The 16,050-nt window shown below is 34.7% G+C and overlaps 4 non-coding genes across 4 annotated transcripts; all 4 read left to right on the top strand.

Annotated features, from left to right (window-relative positions):
• Positions 1 to 1,461: 1,461 nt before the first annotated feature.
• On the top strand, positions 1,462 to 1,534 carry TRNAR-UCG (transfer RNA arginine (anticodon UCG)). Its single transcript has one exon. It is a non-coding gene; the product is annotated as a tRNA-Arg (tRNA).
• A 5,230-nt stretch (positions 1,535 to 6,764) lies between these two features.
• Positions 6,765 to 6,837, top strand: TRNAR-UCG (transfer RNA arginine (anticodon UCG)). The gene has a single exon. It is a non-coding gene; the product is annotated as a tRNA-Arg (tRNA).
• Positions 6,838 to 7,600: 763 nt separating this feature from the next.
• On the top strand, positions 7,601 to 7,673 carry TRNAR-UCG (transfer RNA arginine (anticodon UCG)). The gene has a single exon. It is a non-coding gene; the product is annotated as a tRNA-Arg (tRNA).
• Positions 7,674 to 15,135: 7,462 nt separating this feature from the next.
• Positions 15,136 to 15,218, top strand: TRNAL-UAA (transfer RNA leucine (anticodon UAA)). Its single transcript has one exon. It is a non-coding gene; the product is annotated as a tRNA-Leu (tRNA).
• The last annotated feature ends 832 nt before the right edge of the window (positions 15,219 to 16,050 follow it).

Below are 16,050 nucleotides of genomic sequence, written 5' to 3'. Positions count from 1 at the left end.
ATGAGTAAACAAATCAGACACTCCTAGAGATCTTAGATCTTGATATATTAATTTGGTCCATGAACAATGGCCTACATATTTGAACTGGATATCTATTTTTAATTTAGAGATTCATTTTAACACATTTAATCAAAAATCCAAACTTTAATGGTCCAATTTAAAAAAAGCTTAACAGAATTTAGTAAAAGTTGTCTGACATGTTTCGGCCAATGGCCTTAATCTATGTCATGTCTAAGATTAAGGCCATTGGCCGAAACATGTCAGACAACTTTGACTAACTTCTGTTAAGCTTTTCTAAATTGGACCATTAAAGTTGGACTTTTAATTTAAGGCGTTCCAGGCTTCTCTCCCTTTTTTCCTTTTGTATATATATATATATATATATATATATATATATATATATATATATATATATATATATATATATATATATATATACTGTGTGTGTGTGTATATATATATTTATATTTATTTTTTAAAGCTCATTTTCAATAACCTACATACGAGAAACACCTGCTTAATCAATGCCAAATAGATACCTCAGGGGGATTTTTTTTTTTTTAGGGCAAGTGAAATTTTTCACTTGAAGGGTAAAAAAGGTTTATTTTATACTGGTCAAGAATAAAAATATATCCATAAAATAAATCTGTTTAAAATTGGAAAATAGTAGCAAATAAATCAATTCTGATTAAAATTAATTTAAAAAAAATAATATTGTAGGTTTTTCAGTAATAAAGGATATTATCACACGTCTACTACCTTATGAAGTAAACAATTCCGCAAAAAGTTCTTAACCCCAGGGATTAATTGCCAAGGAATTGTTTTCAATAATTAGTTCTGTTAATTTTTTTTGTACAGAAATTTCCTTCTTGTTCAATTTTTTTTTAGTGGACAGAAAAAAAGAGTAAATAAGAACACTATATGTATTCTAAAGTAATTATATAAAACAAATACATGTTTTCTATAAATGTGCAATGTCATAGGCCTGAGCAAGTATGGTGTTTTTATGACTTAAAAAGAAGGGATAAACTAAACTATCACACATATGCAACATAATGCTATAAAATTGTATATTGCCAAATATAATATTCCACAAATGATCATAATTTATGGAAATACTGCCCAGGAGTTTATTTTAAAAATCAGTGTATTTAATTATTAAAATTTTTTTTTTATTAAGATTAACCCATGTCTCCTGATGATATAGATGTCAATTGTGTGTGTGCTTTCTTAACCCAAAGGCTAGTACAGCCCAGAAATATATTGCAACAGGAGACTGTGTGGGCTAATGGATAACGCGTCTGAAAAAACTAAAATGGACTGAAAACTTGCTCCATAGTCAATGCAGGATTTTGAATAGGTTTACATAAGAAAACACAGCTCTAAAGCATTTTGGTGTCAAATAAATATGCATGCTACCTAATTCCATGGTTAACACAGCACTTTAGTGCACCACCTACTGACCGCGTGGCCTAATGGATAAGGCGTCTGACTTCGAATCAGAAGATTGAGGGTTCGAGTCCCTTCGTGGTCGTTTTTTTTTTTTATATATAGTTGTGTGTTTTTTACGTCAACTGGACATTATATTCCTTTCTTTGCAGGAAACCTTAAATGGATATTAAAAAGTGACTTTCATTTTCAGAAACTTTTTAATAAATATTGCAGTTAAAATGTCTTAAGTTAGGACATGTTTTCTTTCATTGTAATTGTATCATATAATTATATGAAAAATATTATCACTTTGTTGTTTATATCATTTAAGCATTTTTATTTTAAATTGAAGAAAATAAACTAAAAAAAATAAAAAATGGGATTTTATATGGTTAACCAGAACACTCAGGCAGGGAAGAGACTGGCACTTGAGTCTAGTGCCTTAGGCCAGTGTTTCTCAACCTATTCATCAGGAAGTACTTTTACAGTTAAAATATATTTCCTAAGAAATTACCATTAACCACACTACATAAATATCATCCATATGAGTAAACAAATCAGACACTCCTAGAGATCTTAGATCTTGATATATTAATTTGGTCCAATGAACAATGGCCTACATATTTGAACTGGATATCTATTTTTAATTTAGAGATTCAGTTTAACACATTTAATCAAGAATCTATAAAAGTTCATCATGGCACTCTGTCACATTTCACAGTGGTATTTTTTTTTTTTAATATTTTAATAAAAGTGTTACCTTTTATATGATACATTTCCCTATCAAGAATACATCATTTACATAATTTGAATCTACATTAGGGCTAATATTTTTTTCAAAATGGAGGGCAAGCCCTGTAGCTCATTTTACTTACTGCCCAAGTACCCCCAATGTACCACAGGCTAAAAAATGTCAATCCTGAATAGCTACATCTAGCATATTTTATAAGGTATACAACAAACAAGTTTTAAGGGGAAAAAAGATTAAAGGTACGGTAAATTGCTACCTTTTTAATTTAATGATTCAGAGAGTATGATTTTTAATAAATATATATAACTCTTCCAGTTTTGCTTTTAATCTTAGCTGAGAGCTTGTAAGTGAGTGCTGGACTTTCTTTGTGTGTTGTATTAATTTATTTTGTCATGGGCCTTGCATCCAGGCTTGTCTGGGGTTAACTGCCTGTGACTCTGGAGACAGCACAGCTTCCTTAGAGTGCTATAGCACCCAGAGCTGAGCATGTTGCAGGGTCATGGGATGTATACCGGGTCCAATCTGAGAATCCAGTCACCTTCTGTGTTTTGTATGTATATATATATATATTATAATAATTTACCTCACTTATCACATTTAAACAGGTTTCTTTGTATTTTTCTTTTTTTTTAATCAAATGTTCCTCTTTCTTTCTCTTGGTATCTGTTGCAGAAACATAGCTCCATTCCACAAGAGCATACTAAAGTAGGCTCTGTATTGTGGACCTGTCTGGAGAATATAAACATTGTTTTAAACACCTACCTCAGTATGTGAGCCTACCTCAGTATGTACTTATGGTGATGCTAAGCTTCAACATAGGATACCATGAGAAAGAAATAGATACATTTTATAATATAAATGTTTGAGAATATTTTTTGTACCCCATAGCTGAATCAGTCTTTTATTTCACCAAAACACCTGAATTCTGCTTTATCCAAATGTTTTTCATCAAAACATCCAGACGCTGACAGATTTATGTATACTTAGAGGGCCACTAAAATAAAAATTAAAGTTTCAGATCAAACATGCAAGTAAAAAAAAACAAACTAAAAAAACTTTCCTACTGAGCATGTGCAAAAGCACTAAGTATATACGTATATGCATTTTGTGATTGGTTGATGGTTGTCACAGGATACAGGGGGAAGGAAATTTGGGTTAACTTTGAAATTTTCACAAAAATATTCTACTAATTATTTCAAATTCAAAGTAAGTGTCATTGCATTTTTATTGTGTATTTGTCAATCATTCCAATTATTTTGTATTTAGTTGTCCTTTTAGCAAACACCCTACAAGTCTTTCATCACACAGACATCTAGACCTTTTGTGATTCAAATATTTTTTACAACCCCTCCCAATCCTGGTGGGTTCAGGTCTTTTTAAAGTGAAGTTTCCCTGTTTTCTCACCTTTACTATATTACTAAGATACTATATAGTGTGATCGCTATGTTTTTTTTAAATTATTTCAATATGTATTATTGTATTTATAACTATAGATTTTTACGTATTTTGCTGGTCTTCGCTCCTCCCTCCATCAATTTCCGGATTTTACAGTCTCTTACGTACAGAGCGGTCCCACCCGCTCTATACGTACATCAAATGCGCATTCTCGATTGCCGGACAAAGTGCGCATGCGCACACCTCGGCTTCTCTTCTATTTGCGCCTGCATGAGTGAAATAGAGGACGGAGTCAATGTTTGATGGTCTCTTTCCCAATTGCGCATGCGATAAACTGGAGCGAGCCCGGGTAGGAAGTATAAGTAAATAATTCCAACCCATGCGCACAAGTTTCAACAATGTTCTGACGTCAAATGACGGCTGCCTAACGGCCAGACTCACTATTGGCCGGTTCAAGAATGTGACCGGACCAAAAAAAAAAAAAAGGGGCTGTTTGGAAACAATTGGAAATTGCTAACAAAAACGCTTATAACTAGGTAAATATATTAAAAAAATTAAAATGATGAATTAAAGTTCCTCTAATTTTTTAATTATTTACATTGCCACTAATCGAATCAGGCGAAGTTTACCTTCACTTTAATTTAGAAACACCTACATTTTGCTGGATCTACAGTATATATAAATTACAAAACATACCCAGATTTACATATTAAATGCAAATACTCTGCCAAGTCAGATTAATGTCTTATTTACATAAACAATCCCACATTAAAGACAGTGTTCAAAAAACAAAAAGACATTCATACCCTGGAAAAGTCAAGTATTTGCTATCCAAAAAAAAAAAATAATAATAAAAAAAACTGGATCCTGCTGAACCATTGACTAATATTCCTTTATTCTTTTTTTATTATTATTATTCATAATTACACCTGTTTTTTGCTGGCTTTAACACTTTTTCAAACAAAAACATCAAGAACCTGCCATATCAATGAGTAGTTTACCTAGTAGTGTGTCCATAACAGTACTAAAAATGTCTAGTTTATATATCAGGGTACACTATCCTACAAATCATATGTGTAACAAAGTATTAGGATGGATAATTTATAAAAAAAATTATAAAAAAAACACAGTTACTAATATTGCTGTAACTAAATCAATTCCATAGACATACAACTATAAAATCCACATAGAATTTTATTTTCTAGTCCAATAATAATCCATAGTTATTTCTGTGATCCAGAATGTATGTAAACAAATTGGGATGAATAGAAGGAGCATCTCGCTGTAACCTTGGAAATGCTTAAGGAGTATCATAAGGATGCTAACACCCAGGATTATTGTCAGCTTTGAAATTCATATGCACTTTGGGGAAATTATTACTAATGATGCATATTGTGATCATTGATTAGGCTTAAACAATACCTCATATTGTATTGAGGTTTCTGAATGTGAGCATAAATGTATACAGAGTGTTTTTATACTAAATAAATATACAACATTACACTATTGGTAACCCTTTTACATGTTCTTTAACACTATTGAATGAAAACTCTACCTTGCCTCAAGAAAGGGAAGATATCCAGGTGCTCTGAACGGGCTCTCCATACACCGTGCGGCACTTACCTCATCAGATTAAGGTAGGAAAGTGTAAGCAGGAACCCTGAAAGGGCAATCCATTGATTATTATTCATCAATTTCTGTTCATCCCAAAAATGTTTATACGTTCTGAATCACAGAAAGAACATAGGATGTGTATATAATATTTTATTATTGCACCAGAGACTTTTTTCTATGTGGATTTTCTAGTTGTATGTATATGGAAGTTATTTAGTCACAGCAATACTGTATTAGTAACTGCCTTTTTTTCAATTATTGAGCCATCCTAATACATTGTTATTATTTTTTAATTTGTTTAAATTTTTTATTTTTATCAGAAATCATTACATGATATAAAATGTCAGTTTAAAATCTTACATAGTTCTCTTCTCTTACAAAATAAGTCTCTTGTAGTCCAACAAATTTGCACTTCTGAATATAAAGTACAATCCAAAAAGATTCACATTAAATAAGGGTTCTTTTTCTGTCTTCTTACGTGTTCAATCCCATAGATGGATAAATTGTCCGCATTCCTCCCATGTTTCTGAATGGTCTAGTGGTACGACCTATATAATAAAGTCCACAAGTACACTTCAACATGTTGATAACAATTTTTGTTTCACAGTGAATAAACTGTCTAATTTTAAATGTATTCGATAAGGATGGATCATTAAATGTTATTCCTTTTTTGGGGCAATGTTGGCAATATTCGCATCTTCTGCATTGATGCAAACCTATTGGTGGCTCTAAGAAACCCCAATCATTGCTAGTATCACCAGGTGTGTTTCTTTTCCACCTTTCTAACTTTTCAGTGATATCTGAAGGACATAGGATGCATTTCAGACTTTTAGCTTTTCTACAAATGACCTCATTATTGAAAGAACCATCTTCTTTCAACAGTTGTTCATTTCTTAATATATGTTTATTTAAGGTCTTTATTATTTCTTTTTTATCTGTATCATACATGTCCATAATCATACATCCATTGAAACTATTCTTACTTTTATCACTACCCATTAGTTCAATCCCATTAATTGTGTTAATAGAATATTTTTTAGTTTTGTTTTTACTACTAGTATATTGTTTTTACAAAATAAGAATAATATACATATACATTTTTAAATGTGTTAGTTGTTTAAATTAAACTTTCATTATTCAGATAGAGCATGCAATTTTAAACAACTTTCCAATTTACTTCCATTAACAAAATGTACAGTCTTTTTATATTTAAACTTTTTGAGTCACCAGCTCCTACTGAGCATGTGCAAGAATAAGTGTGTATGCATTTGTGAATGGCTGATTGCTGTCACATGGTACGTGTATGCATTTGTGATTGGCTGATGGCTGTCACATGGTACAGGGGGAGAGGAAAAAGACATAACTTTTAAAATTGTCAGAAAAAAAATCTACTACTCATTTGAAGTTCAGACTAAGAACTATTGCATTGTCTTGTTATCTTGCATTTGTTGATTATTCAAATCTACAGTGTTGACTGGTCCTTTAAGTGAAACTTATCTCGTGAGTAAATTGATGTTGAGTATATATGCATGATTTGTAGCCGGATGACTAACTAAATCTGCTGGCATCAACTGACCGTGTGGCCTAATGGATAAGGCGTCTGACTTCGAATCAGAAGATTGAGGGTTCGAGTCCCTTCATGGTCGCATCTGTGTTTTGAATGATATATTTTTTACTTTAACTGAACTTCTTATTTTCTTTTAATGCACTTTGTTTTCAGTTTAAATAAACATTGATTTCTATTGATTATTAAACTGTTGACAATGTTATACTATATGTAAGAATATAAAATAATAGACATGTAAAGACGAGCAGCAAAGTTTTCCTAAAATGTAATTTAAAGGGAAACTAAACACTAAGAAATACAATAGACAATAATTCATTAAATCAAAGATTAATATAAGAATAATATGCAGATACATTTTTAGAATTATGTCAGTTGTTTAAATATTGAACAGATAAGTGTAACGTTTTAGTTTCCTTAAAGGGACAGTCAACACCAGAATGTTTGTTTGTTTAAAAAGATAGATAATCCCTTTATTACCCATTCGCCAGTTTTGCATAACCAACACAGTTATAATAATACATGTTTACCTCTGTAATTACCTTGTATCAATGTCTCTGCAAACTGCCCCCTTATTTCAGTTCTTTTGACAGACTTTTTAGAGCATTTTAGCCAATCAGTGCTGGCTCCTAGGTAACTTCACATGCATGAGCTCAATGTTATTTATATGACACACATGAACTAATTGCCCTCTAGTGGTAAAAAAACTGTCAAAATGCTTTCAGATTAGAGGCGGCCTTCAAGGTTTAAGAAATTAGCATATGAGCCTACCTTTCAACAAGAATACCAAGAGAACAAAGTATGATATGTAGCCCCTTGGCTCACATTGTCTAACCCCATCAACTGACCGTGTGGCCTAATGGATAAGGCGTCTGACTTCGAATCAGAAGATTGAGGGTTCGAGTCCCTTCATGGTCGCATGTGTGTTTTGAATGATTTATTTTTACTTTAACTGAACTTCTTATTTTCTATTAATGCACTTTGTTTTCAGTTTAAATAAACATTGATTTCTATTGATTATAAAACTGTTGACAATTTTATACTATATGTAAGAATATAAAATAACAGACATGTTTGTAATAAAGACGAGCAGCAATGTTTTCCTTAAATGTAATTTAAAGGGAAACTGAACACTAAGAAATGCAATAGGCAATAATACATTAAATCAAAGATTAATATAAGAATAATATGCAGATACATTTTTAGAATTATGTCAGTTGTTTAAATATTGAATAGATAAGTTTAACGTTTTAGTTTCCTTAAAGGGACAGTCAACACCAGAATTTTTGTTGTTTAAAAAGATAGATAATCCCTTTATTACCAATTCTCCAGTTTTGCATAACCAACACAGTTATAATAATACACATTTTACCTCTGTAATTAACTTGTATCTATGCCTCTACAAACTCCCCTTATTTCAGTTATTTTGACAGACTTGCATTTTAGTCAATCAGTGCTGGCTCCTAGGTAACTTCACATGCATGAGCTCAATGTTATCTATATGACACACATAAACTAATTGCTCTCTAGTGCTGAAAAACTGTCAAAATGCTTTCAGAATAGAGGTGGCCTTCAAGGTCTAGGAAATTAGCATATGAGCCTACCTAGGTTTAGCTTTCAACTAACAATACCAAGAGAACAAAGCAAAATTGGTGTTAAAAGTAAATTGGAACGTTGTTTAAAATTACATGCCCTATTTGAATCATGAAAGTTTATTTTGGACTAGACTGTCCCTTTAAAGTGATGGTAAATCCAAGCATATTACAAAAGCTAGGATTTACCATCACTAAAAATAAACATGAGTTTCTCTCATCGTTTTGTAAAAAAAAGCAATACACTCACCCTAGCTGTTAGGAAAGCATATCGCTAACAGAGTATGTAAATATAAGTACTTATATGTATGTATAAGTGTGTGTGTGTATCTGCATGTATAAGTGTAAGCAGTGTAGTGTGCGTATCTACATGCATAAGTGTATACTATGTAGTGTGTCTGTGTATCTGCATGTATAAGTGTATGCTATGTAGTGTGTGTGTATCTGCATGTATAAGTGTATTCTATGTAGTAGGTGTGTGCGTATCTGCATGTATAAGTGTATGTTATGTAGTGTGTGTGTGTATCTGTATGTATACGTGTATGCAATGTAGTGTGTGTGTATCTGCCTGTATAAGTGTATGATATGTAGTGTGTGTCTGCATGTGTAAGTGTATGCAATGTTGTGTGTGTGTCTGCATGTATAAATGTAAGCTATGAAGTGTGCGTATCTACATGCATAAGTGTATACTATGTAGTGTGTCTGTGTATCTGCATGTATAAGTGTATGCTATGTAGTGTGTGTGTATCTGCATGTATAAGTGTATTCTATGTAGTAGGTGTGTGCGTATCTGCATGTATAAGTGTATGTTATGTAGTGTGTGTGTGTATCTGTATGTATACGTGTATGCAATGTAGTGTGTGTGTATCTGCCTGTATAAGTGTATGATATGTAGTGTGTGTCTGCATGTGTAAGTGTATGCAATGTTGTGTGTGTGTATCTGTATGTATAAGTGTATGCTATGTAGTGTGTGTGTGTATCTGTATGCATAAGTGTAAGCTATGTAGTGTGTGTGTGTGTATCTGTATGTATAAGTGTGTATCTGCATGTATACGTGTATGCTATGTAGTGTGTGTGTGTATCTGCATGTATAAGTGTATGCTGTGTAGTGTGTATCTGGATGTATAAGTGTGTGTGTGTATCTGCATGTATAAGTGTATGCTGTGTAGTGTGTGTGTGTGTATCTGTATGTATAAGTATGTGTATATGCCTGTATAAGTGTATGCAATGTAGTGTGTGTATCTGCATGTGTAAGTGTATGCTATGTAGTGTGTGTGTATCTGCATGTGTAAGTGTATGCTATGTAGTGTGTGTGTATGTGCATGTATAAGTATATGCTATGTAGTGTGTTACTGTGCATTTTTGCTAATTTTAAAGGCCAGAATCTAGAATATTAATGGGGATTGCAGAGAGCAGTTTTAAAGAATCTATTATTAAATGTCCAATTAAGATAAAAATATTTAGCACTGTCTCTGCAAAGGTTAATTAAATACAGAGCTCACATAGCTATACCAGTGGTTTGAGCTTGTGTATGATTTGCTGCCTAAGAGTATTAAAAGATATGACTTTATTTATAATTTTATTTATATTACTTTGGTCTTATGATTTTCTAAGCCCCGCCCCTGCTCCTGCCCACCACATTTCAATTTTTTGCAGCGGGGGTGTGTATCCCTCTAAGCTCTTTTGAATTTTGAAATGTTGGGAGGTATGCTGTGAGGACAGCTTGGAATGTCCTACTTTTGTTGGCGTTGTGCAGCGTTAAAGCGTAAAATGTAAAACCACACACACTTTTGCAGGATGGGGTTTCTAGACACTTCCATACCTCCCAACATTTCAAAAATCATAAGATTAAAGTAATATAAATAAAATTCTAAATAAAGTCATATATTTTAATACACTTAGGCAGCAAATCAAACACAAGCCCAAACCACTGGTAGGGCTATGCGAGCTATGTATTTAATTAGCCTTTGCAAAGACATTGCTAAATATTTTTATCTTAATTGGACATTTAATAATAAATTCTTTAAAACTGCTCTCTGCATTCCCCATTAATATTCTAGATTCTGGCCTTTAAAGTCAGCAAAAAGGCACAGTAGCACACTACATAGCATACACTTACACATGCAGATACACACACACTACATAACTTATACATGCAGATACACACACACTACATAACATACACTTACACATGCAGATACACACACACTACATAGCATATACTTATACAGGGAGTGCAGAATTATTAGGCAAGTTGTATTTTTGAGGATTAATTTTATTATTGAACAACCATGTTCTCAATGAACCCAAAAAAAACTCATTAATATCAAAGCTGAATAGTTTTGAAAGTAGTTTTTAGTTTGTTTTTAGTTATAGCTATTTTAGGGGGATATCTGTGTGTGCAGGTGACTATTACTGTGCATAATTATTAGGCAACTTAACAAAAAACAAATATATACCCATTTCAATTATTTATTTTTACTAGTGAAACCAATATAACATCTCAACATTCACAAATATACATTTCTGACATTCAAAAACAAAACAAAAACAAATCAGTGACCAATATAGCCACCTTTCTTTGCAAGGACACTCAAAAGCCTGCCATCCATGGATTCTGTCAGTGTTTTGATCTGTTCACCATCAACATTGCGTGCAGCAGCAACCACAGCCTCCCAGACACTGTTCAGAGAGGTGTACTGTTTTCCCTCCTTGTAAATCTCACATTTGATGATGGACCACAGGTTCTCAATGGGGTTCAGATCAGGTGAACAAGGAGGCCATGTCATTAGATTTTCTTCTTTTATACCCTTTCTTGCCAGCCACGCTGTGGAGTACTTGGACGCGTGTGATGGAGCATTGTCCTGCATGAAAATCATGTTTTTCTTGAAGGATGCAGGCTTCTTTCTGTACCACTGCTTGAAGAAGGTGTCTTCCAGAAACTGGCAGTAGGACTGGGAGTTGAGCTTGACTCCATCCTCAACCCGAAAAGGCCCCACAAGCTCATCTTTGATGATACCAGCCCAAACCAGTACTCCACCTCCACCTTGCTGGCGTCTGAGTCGGACTGGAGCTCTCTGCCCTTTACCAATCCAGCCACGGGCCCATCCATCTGGCCCATCAAGACTCACTCTCATTTCATCAGTCCATAAAACCTTAGAAAAATCAGTCTTGAGATATTTCTTGGCCCAGTCTTGACGTTTCAGCTTGTGTGTCTTGTTCAGTGGTGGTCGTCTTTCAGCCTTTCTTACCTTGGCCATGTCTCTGAGTATTGCACACCTTGTGCTTTTGGGCACTCCAGTGATGTTGCAGCTCTGAAATATGGCCAAACTGGTGGCAAGTGGCATCTTGGCAGCTGCACGCTTGACTTTTCTCAGTTCATGGGCAGTTATTTTGCGCCTTGGTTTTTCCACACGCTTCTTGCGACCCTGTTGACTATTTTGAATGAAATGCTTGATTGTTCGATGATCACGCTTCAGAAGCTTTGCAATTTTAAGAGTGCTGCATCCCTCTGCAAGATATCTCACTATTTTTTACTTTTCTGAGCCTGTCAAGTCCTTATTTTGACCCATTTTGCCAAAGGAAAGGAAGTTGCCTAATAATTATGCACACCTGATATAGGGTGTTGATGTCATTAGACCACACCCCTTCTCATTACAGAGATGCACATCACCTAATATGCTTAATTGGTAGTAGGCTTTCGAGCCTATACAGCTTGGAGTAAGACAACATGCATAAAGAGGATGATGTGGTCAAAATACTCATTTGCCTAATAATTCTGCACACAGTGTACATGCAGATACACACACACTACATAGCTTACATTTATACATGCAGACACACACACAATACATAGCATAAACTTATACATACAGATACACAGACACAGTTATGGATACAGATAGACACACACACTACATCATATATGGGTATCTGTAATTCATTGTATGGGGTCCTGGGGTTGGCAGACACATTAGCTGGCAGTCTGCGGCTGCCACTTTTCATTACCCTGGTATTAGCACTGCTCATTGTATAAAACTGAAGGCATGCTAGTATTATCACCAGGGGTCAGACATCATCACTACCAGAGGTAGGTTAGAGAGGTCACCATTACCTGAGGTCAGAGTGTATACAGCCTTCTTACTCCTGCTTAACCCACACACCATTCCTTTTCCACAGGGAATCTAACAGGTATCTAAACTTGTGAGAGCAAAGCCAGCTGCTTCTGAGTATGGGCCCAATAGAATTAATTTTTTTTTTTTTTTTTAATGCATGGGGCAAATCGGGACAGATGGCTAGCAACCCGGGACAGGGGGACAGACCCCTAAAATCAGGACTGTCCCGCGAAAATTAGAACAGTTGGGGGGTATGCACTTCTAATACGTCATAAAAAGCCTAGATACATCCAAGACCCCCTGCTTTAAAGCCCATGGATCCCTCTTTAAAATAAAGCTCCTTATATAGGTTTTAGTAGCCAGGTGATCACTTTGGTAACAGTGATCACCTGGCGTGAATAAATAGCACTTGCACCCTGGCATGAAGGGGTTAAATCTAAGCACCATCTAAAAACTTCAAAACAGCTCAGCACAGGGGTGCGAAATGACTCAGCACTTAAGGGGCTAGTAAAAATGTAGACACTCCTAAATATTTACATATTTGTATCCTAAAGTTTTCACTATGGCACACTTTACTTAAACTGACCGTTAGTTTTACAAAACTACATAGCCATAGCTTCAAATAGGGGTGTGCATTTTGGGATGCATCGGTAGAATCCGAATGCTGAACAAGGTGGACGCTCGTGCCATACGCCTCTTTTCGGAGTCGCATTTATTCTTGTGAAAGCTCAGCACACTAAGATTTGGATTTGCATTGCACTTTCATGCTGTTGGAAAAAAAGTAATAACTTTTGCTAAAAGCATTTTTGCTAATGGAAGTATAATGCAAAAATGCTTCTATTTAAAAATGAACTATTATTGTGAGATCCTGACCAGGAACTTATCTACACGGACAATAGTGTCCTTATTTTATACCGCTGCTACTTTTAGCTATTTTAAGTCAATGTACCAAATAATGTCTATGTATCCATTGCTGCTATAGTGTATCATCTATCCACTTTCATACGCTTATGAACTGTCATTCATTTTTTATGTTTCTACCTGCCTATGAATTGTAATTCATGTTTTAACCTGCTTATGAATTGTCATTCTAATTGATTCCAAATAGGAATATAACAATAATATTTCGACCATTTTTTAGTAAAATTTATCATATTTGTATTAGCCTCTTATATTTTTTTGAGACACTGATCATTGTACAGATAAAATATCCGCCATCAACGGATCACATTCCCATTGCACTAATTAAATTGAAGGTCCCACAGGTATATTATACCGTTACTGATTCACGTAAACACCACACTTTCCCTTTCAACTTATATGTGGAAGTGTCATCTAAATGTAATCCTATTAGGACACTACAATATATAATTTTTGAGATACACATCACTGTTGAGATACACAATACTTTTCATATAATTTTCCGCTATTTAACGGAACACATTCATAATACACTGTTCAAAGTGTATGTCCCTTATGAATTATATACTGTCACTGAGCAACGCAAACACCGTTGTGCATTAGTGTCCACTTCTGCATATCACACCTTTAACAAATTGTCACTATTTGAGCGCAAGGTATATACATACTGACGCAACACAAGTATTTAATCATTATTATAATATTTTTACTTACACAGATTTTTATTTCATTTCTAGTCACATAAGAATAATAACATAAGAATAAATCCAGTATCCAATCAGAGATTGGATCCTATATTCAGCATATATAGATACGCCAACTCCCAGCTTTACGTTTGAGCGCACCCCTCCCCCCGTTTGTTTCATAAAATGGAATGTTGTTTAAATTTGTATGCTTGATCTGAATTATGAAAGTAATTGTTTGGGTTTCATGTCCCTTTAATGTTTGGGGGGTAATTGGGGTGCTAACAAATGTGATGTAGACACAGCAAACATAATATACTGAGCTCTTTTAAGCTGAATGGGGTGCTACACATGCGTTTGGAAGTGCATAGCACCCATCAGCTTCCCCATGGAACCAACACTAGCACATCCAAATAAAAACATCTTTTTGAAACCCTTCAAAACAATAGCTGCATATTACCTATGTCTGTAGAATTAATATCTCAGTCACAAAATATGACTTGCACTCTCCTATAATAATTATCTCTTTAAAACAGAAAGAGACTCCATGATCTAATGTACAACTCTTAGAACACTATCGTGCTTTGGGTGGGGTGCTTAGAGCACTGGGTGATGTGAGTCCACCTATCATGAAACACAAATAATCAGTTTTTGGTTATCATACTCTAACAGGCAGTGAGGCATGCAGAAAATAGCTCAGTACTACTTTTATCTGGGCATCATCCTTTTCTCTTAAAAACAGAATGAGACTCCATGTACTTTGTAATCTCTGCTGATACTAAATAGCTACCAAAAGGAGTATTAGAGTATTAGTGCTCTTCTACATACAAGTCTGCTATAAATAGTGTAAAACATTACACTTGTATAAACTCTGTGTAATTTACACTAAAACACATTAATCAAAATATTCTACACATAGACATAAACAGACTGATAAATTTGACTCTTTTAGCAACACCCATATTCTGCTAGATGGAAGACTTTCACATACAAAACAAACACATAAATCCTAATCTTCATAAATCTAAATATGTCCTTGATATTACATTGTAAATAGGTTTCTTAGTGTACCAGGATGGCCGAGTGGTTAAGGCGTTGGACTTAAGATCCAATGGACGTATGTCCGCGTGGGTTCGAACCCCACTTCTGGTAAACATCTTTTTTTAGTTTTTTATTTATATTATATTTTTCAATCAACCCGTCTTAAAAAACTGTTTAAACAAAATATTTATTTTAATACATAATACATAAGTTTTCTGTGTGCATAAAATGTCCGTCATGTGTGCTATACAATAGTTTTATAGCTAAAGCACCAAAAAGGGTTAATCCCACTGAAACAGAGGGCATCATGGGAGATAGGCTGGGCTTGGTAACAGGCTGGCTTAAAAAGTCACCATTTAACTAAGTAGTTTTCGTTTCAAAGACGATAAATTATTATTATTAGCCATTTTTTTCGTCTAGCTGACTGTAGACTGCGTATTGTGTTACCGAGCGTACTGAACGCTTCAGGGTTGATTCATCTCCTAAATCAGTCGCAGCAGACCGGGATATAGTAACTAATATAATGCATTCAGACCAGGTGGAGGTGGTTCCCGCTTCGGCATCAGTTGTCTTTTTTCCCTTCCCCGTTAGCGACCTGTGCCCGGTTCTTCTTCCCTCTGTCCCTCTCCTTTTTCTACAAATTCTCTTTACTCCCTCCTAAGCCGCCTTCTCCTGTTCTCTCAGCTCCGTGTGTCGCTCCTTCACCCCCCTTTCCCCGCTGCAGCCGCAGCTCATTTCAGCTGATAATCGAAAACCAGCTACACAATCTATTAATGCTGGGACTGGCAGTGAGCGAAATAACTTCATTAATTGTCCCCTTCCCATTTATTGTGTGCTATGGCTGGAGCCCCGCAGGACACTCACCCTGCAAGAGGCAGCACCGAGTATGGGAACGATCTCGGTCTAATTAACCCTCTACCTTCCATAGGAAGTAGGTTCCCCG

Source organism: Bombina bombina, chromosome 1 (assembly GCF_027579735.1).
Source record: "Bombina bombina isolate aBomBom1 chromosome 1, aBomBom1.pri, whole genome shotgun sequence".
Taxonomy (NCBI): Eukaryota; Metazoa; Chordata; class Amphibia; order Anura; family Bombinatoridae; genus Bombina; species Bombina bombina.
This window is presented reverse-complemented; position numbering and strand designations above follow the sequence as displayed.